This window comes from Pinus tabuliformis, chromosome 4_2 (genome assembly GCF_031772625.1).
Source record: "Pinus tabuliformis cultivar Carrire ecotype Pingquan chromosome 4_2, CPIR1, whole genome shotgun sequence".
Classification (NCBI taxonomy): Eukaryota; Viridiplantae; Streptophyta; class Pinopsida; order Pinales; family Pinaceae; genus Pinus; species Pinus tabuliformis.
The window spans coordinates 800,931,167-800,946,826 of record NC_142304.1 but is presented as its reverse complement, the minus strand read 5'-3'; the positions used below and the strand labels follow the sequence as shown (position 1 = coordinate 800,946,826).

Below are 15,660 nucleotides of genomic sequence, written 5' to 3'. Positions count from 1 at the left end.
TTCTCATGTGTTTGACGAATGTACTGCCTCTTTTTCCTTTTAGTTAGGGCTTTGCATATTTTTATCTTGTCCATTTTAAGAGATTCATCAATATCTTTCTTAATTGCTCTCCTCACACTTTTACAATCTTTGTCATACCATGGATTGGTTTTTATATTTCTTTTATTATTTGAAACTTCAATTGAGAACTTGTTAATAGAATATGAGAGGGTTGTAGTAAAATTATGATAGAGGTCTTCTATGTTGTCTATACTAGATAAAGGAAGCAAATTAGTTTTTAATTCATTTAGAAAGAGATCGTTTTTATTTCTATCAAATATTAAGTTCTTTTGGCTGTAAGTATTATTTTATGTGGGAACTCTATGCATGACAAAATTGAGAGTTATAAGTAAAGGCCTATGATCAGAGCTAGGTTTGTGGTCGTTTAAGATGTCAAAATTTATTATTTCATTGTATAATGGGAGATAGGAAATAACGTAGTCTACCACGCTGCTACCAAGTCCATGGATGCAGGTCATCTTGCTGGAATTGGGCCACTTCTTTAGACCATTGCAAATTGTGAGATCCTAAGCACTATAGAGCTTGACTAGCTCTGACCCAAATAAATTTTCCTTGAGGTCTTCAGAACTCCTTTTGTACCTTCTAGCTAGAGTAGGGTCTTCACCTAACCAAAGAGGATTAGGGTTGGAATGATTGCTTAGAATAATAGCTTGGTTGTTTGAAGTTCGAGCATTATAGTCACCTATTAAAAGGATATTACCATCATTCCTTAGGCTAGAACTATCATTCTCTAAACCATTGTAAGGGTTAGTTTTAGCTATATTCTTCTTCTTATAGAAGTTAGAATTGACCGGGGGAAAATAACATATTGCTATGTAGGACTTTTTATTATTAATGTCACTGATCTCTATCCAACTATATTGGTTGTGAGGGTCGTTTTTATAAATCCTAGCATGGGGGGAGATGTTCTTCTTAATGTAACAAGCTATTCCCCCAATGCCTCTATGGGAGGATCGCTTGTTCCAAGTAGACCATAGCGTAAAGCCATCTATGTTAGGGACCTTAGATTCTTCGTACTCCCAAGTTTCAACAAGCAAAATAATATCAACATCATTGAAATCCAACTTAGCTTGGGGCCTTTGTAATATATAAATCATATTATATATTATATTATAAATCATATTATATAAATGAGAGTTATATTTTAACTTATGAAAATATAAATTATAATTATAATTGAAATATAAAAATATGTTATCTAATATAAATATTAAAATATGAATTAGATATCTTGTCATATTAATAATATTATTTTTAAGTATTATCAATCAAGTCCACATTTTCTTGTAATAAAATGTAAAATAATTTTTTATTTTTATTTTTAATTAATTTATCTCTTTATATAAAATTAATTTAAAATTAAAATATAAATTAAAGATTTTATTTATTATGAAATGTTATATATATTTATGGACTTTCAAATATGATTATTGAATGTATTACCAAAATGTGAATTATAAATAAAATATTTTAATTTCTTGATATATAAAATTCATATTAAGAATGCAGTAAATTACACAGAGGAAGGTTGCGAAGTTTAGGTGGGACAGCCCTTGTCCACCAGTTTGTCCAGACCTCCACAAAATTAGAGCCCTGCCACTTGATATGTGTAGAGACTGTTGTAGTAATTGTCTGCCAGTGTTCATGAGCAGCTGTGCAATCTATGAACAGATGCGAGATAGATTCCTCAATGCTCTTGCAAAGACAACACCAAAAAGGGCCAATTTTGGCTCGCTTGAGGAGGTTGTCCCCCGTGGGGATTTTATCGTTAAGGATGGTCCACATGAGAAGTCTGCACCTTGGGGGTGCTTTGAGCTTCCACAAGTGCCTCCACCAATGTTCAATGACTTGTGGTCTTCGAGCATTAGCTAATACCAGGTAGCCCTCCTTGGGTGTGTAAGACCCAATTTTCGATACTGCCTAGATGATCTTGTCTTCGCCATCCCCTAATCGGATGTGGGCAGCAGGGAGAGCCCCAATGTAGGCCTTCTAGATCTACGCCCACTCATGAGTAATATTTAAGTTCTGGGCTGATTTCCAAGCTTGTTGGAAAAGGGTGGAGTGCTTAGAATCTCCTATGTGATTGATATGAGTGATATTCATTATACTGAGATGATTTCTGATCTCAATAGGTAGTCTGTGGCCATCCCCACAACTGATCCAGGGGTCCTGTCCTATCCTAATAGCTGAACCGGATTGGAATTTCCATGTGATGCCAGCTCTGATGATGTCCAAGTATTTAAGAACAACCTTCCATGTAATCGACATCCCAGAGGAGTATCTGTGTGGCTGCCTTAACCAATCCATCACATTGAGAGGGGAAATGTATTTGGAGACCACCACCTTGGTCCATAAGCTATTAGATGATATAAGTTTGCATCCAAGTTTTGCTGCCAGGGCCGAGGAAAAGTTAAGTGTATCCCATTTGACCCAAGCATAAATTCTTCCTATCTGTTTTCCCTTCCAAAGGAATCTGCAACAAAGTGCCTGTATCCTTGAGAGTATACCTCTGGGGATCCATGCCAAGGACATCCAATAGACCGGTGTAGCCTCTAGAACAGTCTTGATGAGGATAAGTCTACCTGCCCTGGATAGATATTTGTAGTACCAGATATTGAGTCTTTTCTCCATCTTCGCTATAACCCATGTCCAGTCTGTTATTTTGTATCCCAAGGCTTCAACTTATATCCAAGGTATCTTAACACATCCTCAAGTATCAGCAGAGTGAACTGAAATCTTTGTAGGGAAAAGTGGATCTCATGTTGGGTGCATCTTGCTATTATCAAGGTGGATTTGTTGCAATTGACCATCATGCCTGTAGCCACTTGAAATAAGGAGAAAATGTTCTTTATGATGGTCAAGTCCCCTATGCCTCCATTAAGGAAAATTAAGACATCATCCACGAATAACAAGTGTGTTAAGATGCAGTCTTCTATGAATTTTATACCCTGCATTCTGCCCCTTCTGGCCTCTACTTTGATGAGTCTATTGATCCCCTCCACTATTATGAGGAATAGAAGTGGTGAGAGTGGACAACCCTATCGAAGACCTCTTTCAGAATGAAAGAAAGGAGTGGTCGCGCCATTAACCAAAACACTGAATGGAGTGTTGGTGATACAACCCATAATCCATTTAATGAAGACAAATGGGAACCCAATGTGGGTTAAAAGCATTCTAATATACAACCAACAAACTCTGTCAAATTCCTTAGAGAGGTCGACCTTGAGGATCATACCTTTGATATTCTTGTAATGCAATGAGTGCATAACTTCTTGGGTTGTTCCCACCGCTTCGTGGATTTGTCAGTCTTGAAGAAAGGCAAATTTCTCCTGTGAGATGTGGGTGGATAGAATGGGCCTTAAGCGGTTCGCAATGATTTTAGCCATGATCTTATAGATGTAGTTACAAAGAGAGATCGATCTGTAATTATCGAAGGAGTTTGGATTGTCAGTCTTGGGGATGAGAGCAATGAAAGTAGCATTAAAGGATTCATACATCTTGTTGTTAACTCTGGAGTCTTCCACTGCCTTGAGGAGGTCTAAGCCCAGAATCTAAAAAAATTCTATGTAGAATTCCACCATCCAACCGTCCAGCCCAGGACTCTTATCTTTCTTGAACTATTTGAGGGTGGCTTCCAGATCTCCTAAGGAGACTTCCTTAGTCAGTTCCCTGCCTTCCTCCTGATCCACAAATCTTGGGAATAGTTGTGCCACTTGTATTATTTCTGCAAGGTTCACTATGGTGGGTGCTCTGTATATTTGCTTGAAGTGAGAGGATGCCAATGCTGCTAGCTAGGGGAAGGTGTTTACAGGGTGTCCCTATTCATTCAGAAGCTGCCATATGGTGTTGATTACCTTCCTCCCATTTGAAAATTAATGATAAAACTTAGTGTTATCATCTCCCTCAAGCATCGAGATCGCTCTACTTCTCAACCTCCATGATTCTTCACGATCCTTTAATATTTTCCCTCTAGTGGCATATAGAGATGAGATTCTATCCTTGTGTTCAGTGGAGCTGTACACCCCTCCCAAGTTATTCTCAAAGTCCGCAATTTCTATTTCAGCGTCTCTTAGGGCTTGATCATCCCACCTCCTCTTGTTGTGAGCCCAAATTTTGGAGAGTCTCTTCAGCTTATTAAGGTTTTGAGCAAACCCTTCCACTATATGACCTGCTGCAGTAAGGGGGTGAAGCTTCCAGAAATATGTGACCATACAAACTTAGGAAGGGTCCTTTAGCCATGTGGCACAGAACTTGAAGTTACCCTTAGGTTTCCCCTGCCCCCCGCTGATTTCCATATAAATAGGCAGGTGATCAGAGATGCCCCTTGATCCCACCCATTGCCTGTGAATTAGGCTCTGATTGAGAAGGCCTTCCTTAATAAGAAATATATTGATTCTATAAGCTAGACTGTCTTCCCCTATTCTATTGCTTTCCATGTGGGTTGCACCTTTCTGATGGGGATCTCTATCATATTGTGGGCTCTGAGTACATTCTCAAAATAGATTGAAAGGGGATTAATTTGTGCTCTCCGTCCCGATGATTCCACATGTCCTATGGAGAATTTTAAATCCCCTCCAATGATTAGAAAATCCTTTTGACAGAGGTTAGAGTTAAGTAGGCGGTCGCGAAATTCAGGCCTGTGTTGGCACGACCCATAGACATTAATAGCCCGTATCTCCATCCCTAGATCAACTGAGAACAAGTCTACCCCAAGATAACCTGCCCCCCTCCAGCAATTGCAGAGATTGATAGTGCACAAGTTGAACCCTAGGGCAATGCCTCACGAATGACCACTTGCATCAAGGCCAATAAAGGACTGTTATGAAACTAGCTCACAAAAAGATAGAAAAGATAAATCAATGCCTTAGAATTCAGCCTCTTCGAGGGGGCAACCTCCTTTACATTACACAAATGAACAATTCTTCCATGATACAAATGACGAGACCTCCTTTCTATATATAGGAGTCTAAGGGGTCATAATATAATAAGAGCCGACATAACAATAATAATATAAGGGCATAATAATAACAATAGTGGGCTTCTATGGGGCACAATAGTAACAATATGGGGACTACATGGGTACAAAAATTTAATAAGGGGGTTGTACTAATAACATTAAGGGGTTACACTAGTAGTATAGGAACCTAACATGCCCCTCTCCTTCAAAAAGTTTTGTCCTCAACACTTGAGTAGTTGTTGATGTTTCTGTATAAAATTCTTGTCCTCCCAATTGGAATCTTCAACGGGTAAGTTCTTCCACTTGATGAGATACTCCGAAATTGATCGATTTCGTAGCTGTCAGTTCTTGTTTCTGTGATTGCTCCAGGTTCCAATATGATTTTTCCTTCCTCTTCAAGTTCTAGCAATATTGTTTGAATACAAATGAACTCATTCAAAAGTTGCCGAATATCCCAGTTCCAACAATATTGCCAGAACTTGACAAGGAAGGAAAAATCATATTGGAACCTAAAGCATTTATAAAACCGAGAAGTCTACAACTACGAAATCGATCAATTTCAAAGCATCTCATCAAGTGTAAGAACTTACCTGTTGAATATTTCACATGGAAGGACAAGAATTTATACAGAAGCATCAAGAACTACTCAAGCATTGAGGACAACACTTTTTGAAGGAGATGGGCATGTTAGACCCATATACTACCAGTGTAGCCCTTTATTATTATTAGTACAACCCCCTTATTATATTGTTGTACCCATGTAGTCCCCATATTGTTATTATTGTGAACCATAAAAGCCCACTATTGTTATTATTGTGCCCTTACATTATTATTGTTATGTCGGCTCTAATTATATTATGACCCCTTAGACCCCTATATATAGAAATGAGGTCTTGTCATTTGTATCATCCAAGAATTGTTCATTTGTGTAATGTAAAGGAGGTTGCCCCCTCGAAGAGTTTAAATTCTAAGGCGTTCAACTATCTTTTCTATCTTCTTGTGAGTTGGTTCCATAACAAGGACCAGTTTGGGAGCATCAATTGCAATAATAGAGAGATAGCTTCAACAAAGCTAAGGGTTTCTTGGAGGAAAATAACATCAATAGGAGAGGTAGATAGCTGTCTTCTAAGAGTTGGTTTTTTATCGGGCCTAGCTAGCCCTCTGCAATTGAATGATACAATCTTCATGAGGGGGGCTCAGGTAATGGGCCCTGTGCTCTAAGAGCCCTTAGGATGGTAGATTGCCTCTTAGAAGTGATTTCGTCTCCGGCCATACTATATGCTTTGGAGAGGGAAGAGGGGCATCCTCGAGGGGGTTTAGGGGGAGTAGGGGAGAGTACCAGGTCAAGACCAATGTGGTCGTCTTGCTATTTTTTGGCCTTAGACCTGGTCTGGTATCTCAGGAAGGGAGACCCACCTTCAGGAACAGGGGAATACAGTGGAAGGGACTCCGAGATAGAAGAGGGGGTGATGGAGAACGTGGCTGGATGGGGGCGAGGGGGGCAGGATAAGGGTGGGGGGGAATAGATACTCCAGTAATCCCATGTTCTATGCCAAATGGAGGAAATGCTAAGCCGTCAGCAAGAGAAGATGTATGAGAGGGGTAAGAGAAGGGTGAACTCTTACCTGATGATGATGCCTCGACAGCCGCTCTGGCCCTTGTGAGTGGAGGAGAGGGTGGCTGAAGAGGTGGTCTGTCGTGTTTCTTCGGGACCTCTCTGGAGGGTGTCTTTCCTGCACCCACCGGATCCGCTTGTATCCTTGGGTCTCCGATGGGAGGTTGTTCCTCCTGTTCATGTGCTGACTTAGATGGGATTTACCTTGCATCTTTCCCTGATCTTGCCTTATTATTGAGTGGGTAGTCCTTAAACAGATGCCCGACCTTGTGACAACGTCTGCACCTAAAAGGTACCCTTTCATAATCCAATGTCTGTCTCCGAGTAAAATTTCTCCACTGAATTGTGATGTATTCCTGCAAGCCATCACTGGTATCGAAATGTACTAATACCCTTGCATAGGCCATCGTACCTGTCATAAGGTAGGTTTTGTCATGATCCAAGTATGAGCACAAGACATTCCCAAGTCTCCTGAAAACATCTTCAGACCAAAATTATAAAGGTAGCATTGGGAGAGAGACCCATAGGGGACCAACATTTAGCTTCTCACATTCTAGGTCAAATAGGGGCGTCCATCTGCGCAGGAGCACCAGAACCTATTCTATGTGCCATACCGTAGAGAGGACCCAATTCGTGTGTTCGACCCTTGTGAAATGGAGGAAAAACCATCCCCTAAAAAAGGTCTAGACGAAAGGAGGATCAACCAGATGCTGTCCCCAAACCTCTGATGTCCACTACTTCAGCCTAGCTGCACTATAGTTCATCCCCCTAACTCTTCCAACCAAGACCCTGTCAAAAATCTCCATAGTATCACTCAACTGAATGTCCTCTTCGAGCCTTAGAAAAGCTTCAGAAGCTTTGGGTTTTAGGCATAGTTGTCTTTTAGTCGTACGCAGTCTATCTTCATCTGTGGGCTGTAGAGGTTCGCTCAGAGGAGGATGAGTCCCAAAATTAGGAGGGTCCTGAGGAGGCTCCACGGAGAAAACTCCAGAAATGGGTGAGATCCCTGTGAAATTACCAGATGGGGGGGTCGTGGAGGGCAGCATAGGTTGTCGTTCTGGAGCGGAAGGCACGGGCTCACAGGACTAAGTGACAGAAGGGACACAGGAGCCAGTGGAGGGTGGAAAGTGTGTGATGCCCGCCGAGAGATTTTCCAAGCCAGGATCCAAAGAGTGGTCCACAAAAGATAGGGTAAATGGCAACAACGGTTGAGAAGTGAGGTTTGACAGGGGTGGCTTCCGAGAGTGTGGCCACCGAGTTCGAAGGACCTGATATTGAGGGCAGAGAGGCTACGACATTCGAGAGCACACTGTTAAAAGGGTAACCACCTACGGGAATTTTCTAGGGATGGTTCCAAATGGGGATTCCCTCGAAAGGGTCCTTTGAATAGTCTATGAGCTTGTCCATAACTGTCGCTATATTCCCACTCCAGCTGCCTGCAGATTCCTTGGGGAGCCCGTCACTGGTGACTTGGGTCAGATACATTTTCCGTGGTTGTGTTTCCTAAGGCTATAGGTGTTCTATGGTTGTGTGTCCTTAGGCTATAGGTGCTTTTGTGCAAGTTGCAAATATCTTAATTCCTATTTATTAAAAATATGTTTTTCTTTCTATGTGTGTGCATATTTGAATTCACTGGGATGTCTCTTCAATTGGTATGGTCCATTCACCCATGGAAAATTGAAAGCTTGCAATATTAATGGCACAAAAGAAAATATAGAAAGACTAAGAATGTGAAGCCTAGGAATAAAAAAACAAAATTGTTATCTATAAGTTTATAGTATCTATTTGTAATAATTCCTAAAGCATAAAAGAGCCAAACAAAGGTCATTTCTAGATGGTTTTGTCAAGAAACCTTTCCAAGGTAAGATATGTACATTATTATCATGTTTACAATTGAGTTCTTCAACATTATTTCTACATTTATTAATTTTAATAAAAAAATAAATAGTTTCTAGTGATGTTTTAAATTCATTTCATTGTGATGATCAAATTGTACAATTAATAAATTATATTTTGGTTTTTACTTGAATGCTTAACACACCTTCTTGGTGATGGATAGAGTAAAACATAAAGGACACTAATAGTTAAATATATATACACTTCTTACAAATTTTATAAAAGAATTGTGTTTATAAATTGGAATTGTTGACAATTTTCTTTTTAAGACATATTTTCGGCAATAATGGGCTAATAATAAACTTAATAAATCATCTAAATTCTTTAATTTAAAAATAAATAAACTTATATTATTATGGGATAAATAAATGTTTAATTTAATACATATTATTATTAGTTAACTTATTTACTAATATTATTTATATAAATATATACTTAACCAAATATGTATTTTCATCTTTTAATTTAAATAAAATCAATTTATAATAATAAGCTTATAGGAAGGATTATGGGATAAGATAGGATAAAAGTTTATTGTTTAATTATTTAATTAATTTATATGTTTTTTTAATTATATCTATTTTTATTTAGATTTTCTAACTCAAGGAATGAAAATATTTGTATCAGAATTAAGTGTTGTAAGAGCACATTGTTCGAATTCCAAAATTTTGTAGTAAACATTTTCAGATTTTCGAAATTAAAGTTTATTATAATGTCCGTTCCAAGTTGAAATGGAAAGGGGTCAGTATCTAAATAAACTATTAATGATAATGACGTTTTCAAAAAATAACCTTACCCGTCCAACCCTGGTGCAGAGTTCATCTCTTTTTGAAGGTTATTACATCAGGGTTTCCCACCTTCATCGCCTGCTGCTCAGGTGGTGTCTTGCAAGTCCGCCCTGCATGCCCATTTGGAGAAGCTGTTATCTTCGATCCCACGGGTGCTTTTCCGTCAAGTGAATTTCGCCTAGGGCGACCACTTCCTGAATTGTTGACCACTGTAAGTGGCTGCTGCCTGTTTGAGAAGGGTTGGCTCTGTCCACCACTAGATAACCTTCGCTCACCGCTACAGACAGGGGGTGATAATTCAACTTGGATTGTAGATCTTTTTTCACCATTGATTAGTTTTCCAAAGGACTGTAGTGACTTTTTAATTTGAGAAGTCTTTTTCGATGCAAATGGAGCCACGGTATCAGTTTCTGTATTTGTTCCACCGTTTGTACCACCACTTTTTAGCCCAGATAAATTTCTACGGTCATTTCCCAGACTGCTCCGACGGTTGCCATTTTGTTGGCTTATCGGCGTCTCATTAAGCTTGGATCTCTCTCCTGAATCTACCCACTTGTCATCTTGGGTACCCATCCCGAAATTATAAATACCATCTTGTACCTCAACTTTGCTTATTCCAGGCGCTTCAAGGCTCCATCTACGACTTCGCACTGGCGTTTGGAGTTTGTGTTTGTCAGTAAGTGGAGATTCTCTCACATTCTGTAACTGTGCTACTTCTGCTTCTTTCCTCGCCAAAGCCTTCTTCAAACTGTCTACCTGCTCTCTAAGCTCACGAACTTCTCCACTTTCTTTATTCAAACGTGCAGCACCAAGTTCAACAGAGGACACCCGTTCAGCGAATTTAAGGGTGCTTATTGTCTCTCCATATGAATCCGGTTCAGGACTTATGTGCACAAACATCAGAGTCTTTGCCTTGCCCCCTAATGAATCCTGAAGCAATTGAGTCAATTTGCTATTTCGATATGGCACATGCGAATTCCTCTGTGCCAATGCTGCAATGACGTCTCCTAGAGATGAAAGGGACTTGTTTATGTATTGTGCCTCCTTCAAGCGATCTCCAGTTACTTCAGATTTATCTACCCTCTCACTTCCAGCAAGATCTACCAAATTAAGGCAGCTATGAAGGTTACACCCAGAAACACTATCTGTACCTTGCACATGTACAGTCAACACACTGTGAGAACGACTGCTGCGGTCATTTAGTGCAGTATAGCTAACAGTGCGATTCTTTTGGCCTAAATTCATCAAATCCAAAACATCAGAAGTAGCTTTAACAGGCATAAGTATAGCATCCGGTACATTAAATCCCTTATGACCATTATTTCGAATATCTAATTTCTTGCTTGAGGTCAGTGCTCCGAGAAGATCCCTCACTTGTTCGTTGTATACCTCTATCATTTGGACGGAGACGTCATACACCATTAAATCTTTCCTCTTTTGAGACAACTCGAAGAGGTCACTGAGTGCTCTATAGTTCACTCCCATCTCCTTTTCAGAAGCACCTGTTGGACCGCTCATGGTGTGGGTTTTCCCAGATCCTGTTTGACCATATGCAAAAATGCAGACATTGTAACCATCCATTACAGATCGGATCAATGGCCGTGTATCCATGTAAATTTCCTCTTGTGTAGAAGATGGCCCAAAAACCTTATTAAAATTGAATATCCTCTGTACATCTTTCCCCATTTTGGATGTATTGACCAGGAGGGATCCATCCTCTCCAATCAATTCCACTGCACTGTGGGCTTCAGATTGACCTCCAAAATGGGGTCGGATTCTGCAGTATACCCTTATGCTTCCTTTGAGTTCTTGAAGGCTATTATAAAGGATCTTGTTTTCTTCCAGAACTCTGTGATATCCACTAGCAGCATTAGAAATTCCTGCGACCTGGTAATCAAGCAATTCAAAATGCTTTCGCCACTCTGCCTGAAACCCTTGTACATCTTCCCGTGCTCTAAGTAATAAGTCTCTTATGTCCTTGACTTCTTTTCTTTGTGCTTCCAAACGCATCTGATGTTCCTGACTTATATGCAAAGGTTTTGGATCCTGACTTTGAAAAGGTGAACAGTCAACATTTTTCTGGTCTGGAGAATCCAAAAGGAGCTGATTGTCTTGATCCTGGCTTTTCTGAATCAGGGAAAATTTGTCTTGTTTATTTTCTGCAAAAATTGCAATGATAAGATTCATGAATGCTTGCATCGAACCCGGTGCAGCAGTTTGTATGGCTTCAACAAGGTTCTGATCAACATTTTCCTTGTCGTTTGTCATTTCTACAGCAAACCGCTTTAACCAAGCTCCCATTGTGTCTTTAGATTGAAAGATGTCACTGAGTCGTTTTTCTCCGTCATCCATGTTTATAATTGATATGTCCGGCAGAGTTTCAGTGTCGCTTACAGGCACACAAGGAATTGAGCGTTGAAGGAAGTTTCCTGTGCTTCGTGGAATCATGGGGGACTTCAAAGGGCCTGCATATTTCCAGGAGCCATTTCCTCCACACTGTTTCCATTCATAATAAGATTTCAGCGCCAATATACAGTCAACAATCTTTGTCGTAGAACCCGGCCGCAAGCTTTCCTGCTCTAAATGAGTAGCTTCAAAAGTAGGTAACTTCATCTCTTCAGCAGCTACAAGAAAATTCCTAACATTCTCAAAATATTGATAAGCAGATAAAGGCCGTTCTTCAGGAGGAAGTGATGAAACATGATTTGCAACGACCTTAGACACTGCGCCTGGCTGAACCTTGTTGATAAGATTACATAATATGATCCCATTTCTCAAGCAAAGACGAAACTCCTCCTCAGATGGTTCGCATGGTATATCTAGAGAACCAACCATGCTCTTTATCCATGCTGTAGCTTGAAACCTCCTATTACCTGCTTCCTCTGCTTTCAGTGAAGCCAAACGACCTTGCGATCCACTACTTTCTGCGCTAGAAACCTGTAAATCCATGGCACTCCTGAACATATCGTCGGAAAATGCCTCGTGCCTTCTCTGACTAAACGAACTTCTGGGAGGAGGATAGGGAGAAGTGCTGGAAAACAATGGGGGAGGGACCCTGCTGGGAGTAGAATCTGGTTCCTGAGACATTTTTTCCTCTTATTCGACAAATCTCAATAGAAAACTGAAAAACCGCAACTGGAGAGGTTTGGCCCTGAATGCGAACTCATTCAGTGCGGTTCAGCAAGTGGGTATGTACCATTTACTACAGATAGAGCAACTGATCCATCAATCGAATTCAACAAGGCCTTGAACTCTCTTTCTCGAGAATAAATTTCCAAATACTCGATGCTTTAGGTAACTTGTTTTCATTCGCGAAGAGGACTGTTTTCGAAATGGGTGCGAGCGGAGAGCTTATATGAGAATTTTAATGGGGATTTCTTTAGTATTAGTAAAGAAGACTGAACGAGTCCAATCCCAACGGTCAAGTCGAATGTTGAGGCCTCAAACACATCCGAAGCCGACCAGAAGCCCAACTACCTTAGTCGCATAAACACATCATAACTTCCCGTGGAACTACCTCCGATAATGAAATCTTTTATAAGTGTGTAATGTTAATTTATTTAGCTTTAAAGAATAAGAAATGAGTTGATTTGACCATCGATTTTTAAATCTCCCGAATTGAATTTACAACTTTCATCATTACAACTTTCATCAACACAATTTCTTATTTTTATTGAGATTACAGAGAAAATGGAAATATAATATTAAAAATAAACTTTCTAATACTTTCCTAATTCTTTTTGTCAGATTTTCTAATATTTTGTCCATGGGATGGGAGCCCTTCACTAAATGTTGAATAAGAAAGAGGGTCTCCCAAAACAATTAGACAACCTTTCTGATTTTCTTTGTCTAATATATCTGTAGGTGAGGGATACCCAGGAAGCTGTTGAACCATAGGAGACCCCAGAGAGCTATAGCTTCTGCTTTGGTATTAGAACCACTTCTGCAGCTCCAATGCACCCTATATGTCAAACAAACTATTAATTCATCAAACAGTTATATATCAAACTATTATCTTTTGTGATTTACTTATGGGAAACTAGATTATCGATTGAATAATTAGTCTTTTCTCCAAAAATAAATATCGAGGATACAAAAGCTATTATTATAGAGAGTGTTTATGTGAGTACATATATATGCAAAAAAAAAGAACATGCTAGAAAAACCAAAATGACAAAGATATTGTGAGTGAGAAATATGTCTTGTGGGAGTGCCAACCATGATTGGAGCTATTGTCTTGCTTGGAAATTCAAGGTAATAAAATCTAGAGAGAGAAATTGCATTCAAAACTTGGAAATTAAGGTGAGAGGAAGCACCTGCTTGATAACCAAAAGGGAGGTTGTTCAAGTTCCAAAAGATCTGCACCATGGATTTCGAGAGACTATCACTATGATTCCTCATCGAACCAAGAACAACGAAAATTTTAGGGGCGAAATTTCGCTAATTGGCTAGTTTTTGGACATTTAAAAAAAAAAAGTATTCACCCATTTGGTTAAAAAAAGTCATATATATATGCGCCAAAAATTTACCAATTTTAATAGTAAATTACATGTTTTTTATTGAATATTCACCTACATTCTTTATGTATGACTTTTCAAACTAGAATATTCACCTATAATATTATAAATAGGTATAATATTTGAATCCTTAAAAAATACCTTGACCAAAAGAGCCAATTGTGGAAGAGTACATTTCCCTGGTGCACCTAGAGGAAACCCATGTTGTGAGTAGGGGATTTATGATATCCCGGTAGCCCCTCTCCCTATTGAGATAGATGTCTAGCACAAGAAGAGAACTATAGAGGACCAAAATGACTCCAACCTCACTCGGATAAGGAACCACCAAAAATTCATACAACATAGGTTAAAATTCAATACGAAGGATGTCCAGATCAAGAGGACTTGTACAGTCCCCAGTAGCGAAAATTAAAACAACAATCCTCCATGTTAACAGATGATAGAGGAGGGTGGGGAGTGACTTCACCACTCCTGTAGAATTAGGAAACCAAAGCAGAGGAGTAACGATGAACTAAGGATTTGTGATATCACTTGCCTTGAGACTTGCCTTAAGGTGTGAGCCACTGAGTGTACTCACCATATTAAGAGGTATAATGTGTGGGAAAGTGGAGAGTAAGCTAACTCGTCCTCCCCCGTCCAATGATCAGGTGACAGTGGGTTGCATGCTTCTTCTTGCCTCACACTTTTAATGTGTTTACCACCCCGAGCGGGGATTATATGAGTATATATTATAATTTATTAAATTGTATAAATATATACTTTTGAATTTCAATATTTGGTTTGTCAATTAATATTATTAATAAATCATTATTATTATAGATACGCTAAGAAATATAAATAGTTTATTTTGATTGTTGAGAGTCTAAATGTTAGATATGTTTTGTAATATATAAAAGCTATATATGTCAATTGGAGTTATCTTGGGTGTGTAGGTTTTAACCTCGTATAGAAATTACCTGCATACGAATTTTAAAACACAGAAAATAAACAATGCGAAAGCATAACACATAAAACACATATACACAAAGATTTTCTCCTGTAAACCAAGATCGAAACTACCAGATTGATTTTTCATTATATTCCTTTCAATGTTACAATACATATTTGTACATGCCGAAGCATCCAATACCATGGACCGAAAAACCATCGCGTCCAAAACCATGTGCAAAAACCATGCACAAAACCATAGGTAGGTCCTCCCAACATAATATAGGGTCCAAAAAAAAAATTCCCTGGAGCGCTGCCCCAGACCCTGCAGAGGGGGGCTACCTGCCCCCCTCAAACCCCTTGTGGACCCCCCGCTTCGTAATCAGCGCAACAAAGGGGGGCTTCGACCCCCTCACCCCCACTCTAACCCCCCGATTTACTAGGGGGGTTAGTCGTGAAAAGAATATAACATAACCCAACAGGATGGTTGGGTACAATGATTGTTATCTCTGCCACCCAAATTCAATTCCCTATAAGTGATATGATGATGAGAAATATTGGCATAATTATTATGTGCCTATGAATATTGTTGTATTGATCTTCATTATTGCCCTCCAATTGAAAGAGAAAATAATTTTCCTTTAAAAAACTATTTAAATTATATAAAAAACATTTTGAAATTTTTAATAAATTACTCCAGATAAATAACAACTTTAACTATATTAATATCATATTTATCTTTTTATTATTTAAATAAAACTATATTTTAAACATTATATCATATTTTATATGCATCTTCATCTAAATTTACTTCTCTATGGAAATTCTCAAACGTGACTTTTCTTTAAACCATTGAATCCTCTACTTATGTTTTGAAAGAATGAGATTAACTTATATGAT

General features: G+C 38.9%; 1 pseudogene; it reads right to left on the bottom strand.

Annotated features, from left to right (window-relative positions):
* Positions 1–9,346: 9,346 nt before the first annotated feature.
* On the bottom strand, positions 9,347–12,403 carry LOC149172091 (kinesin-like protein KIN-14L pseudogene; annotated as a pseudogene).
* Between the last annotated feature and the right edge of the window lie 3,257 nt (positions 12,404–15,660).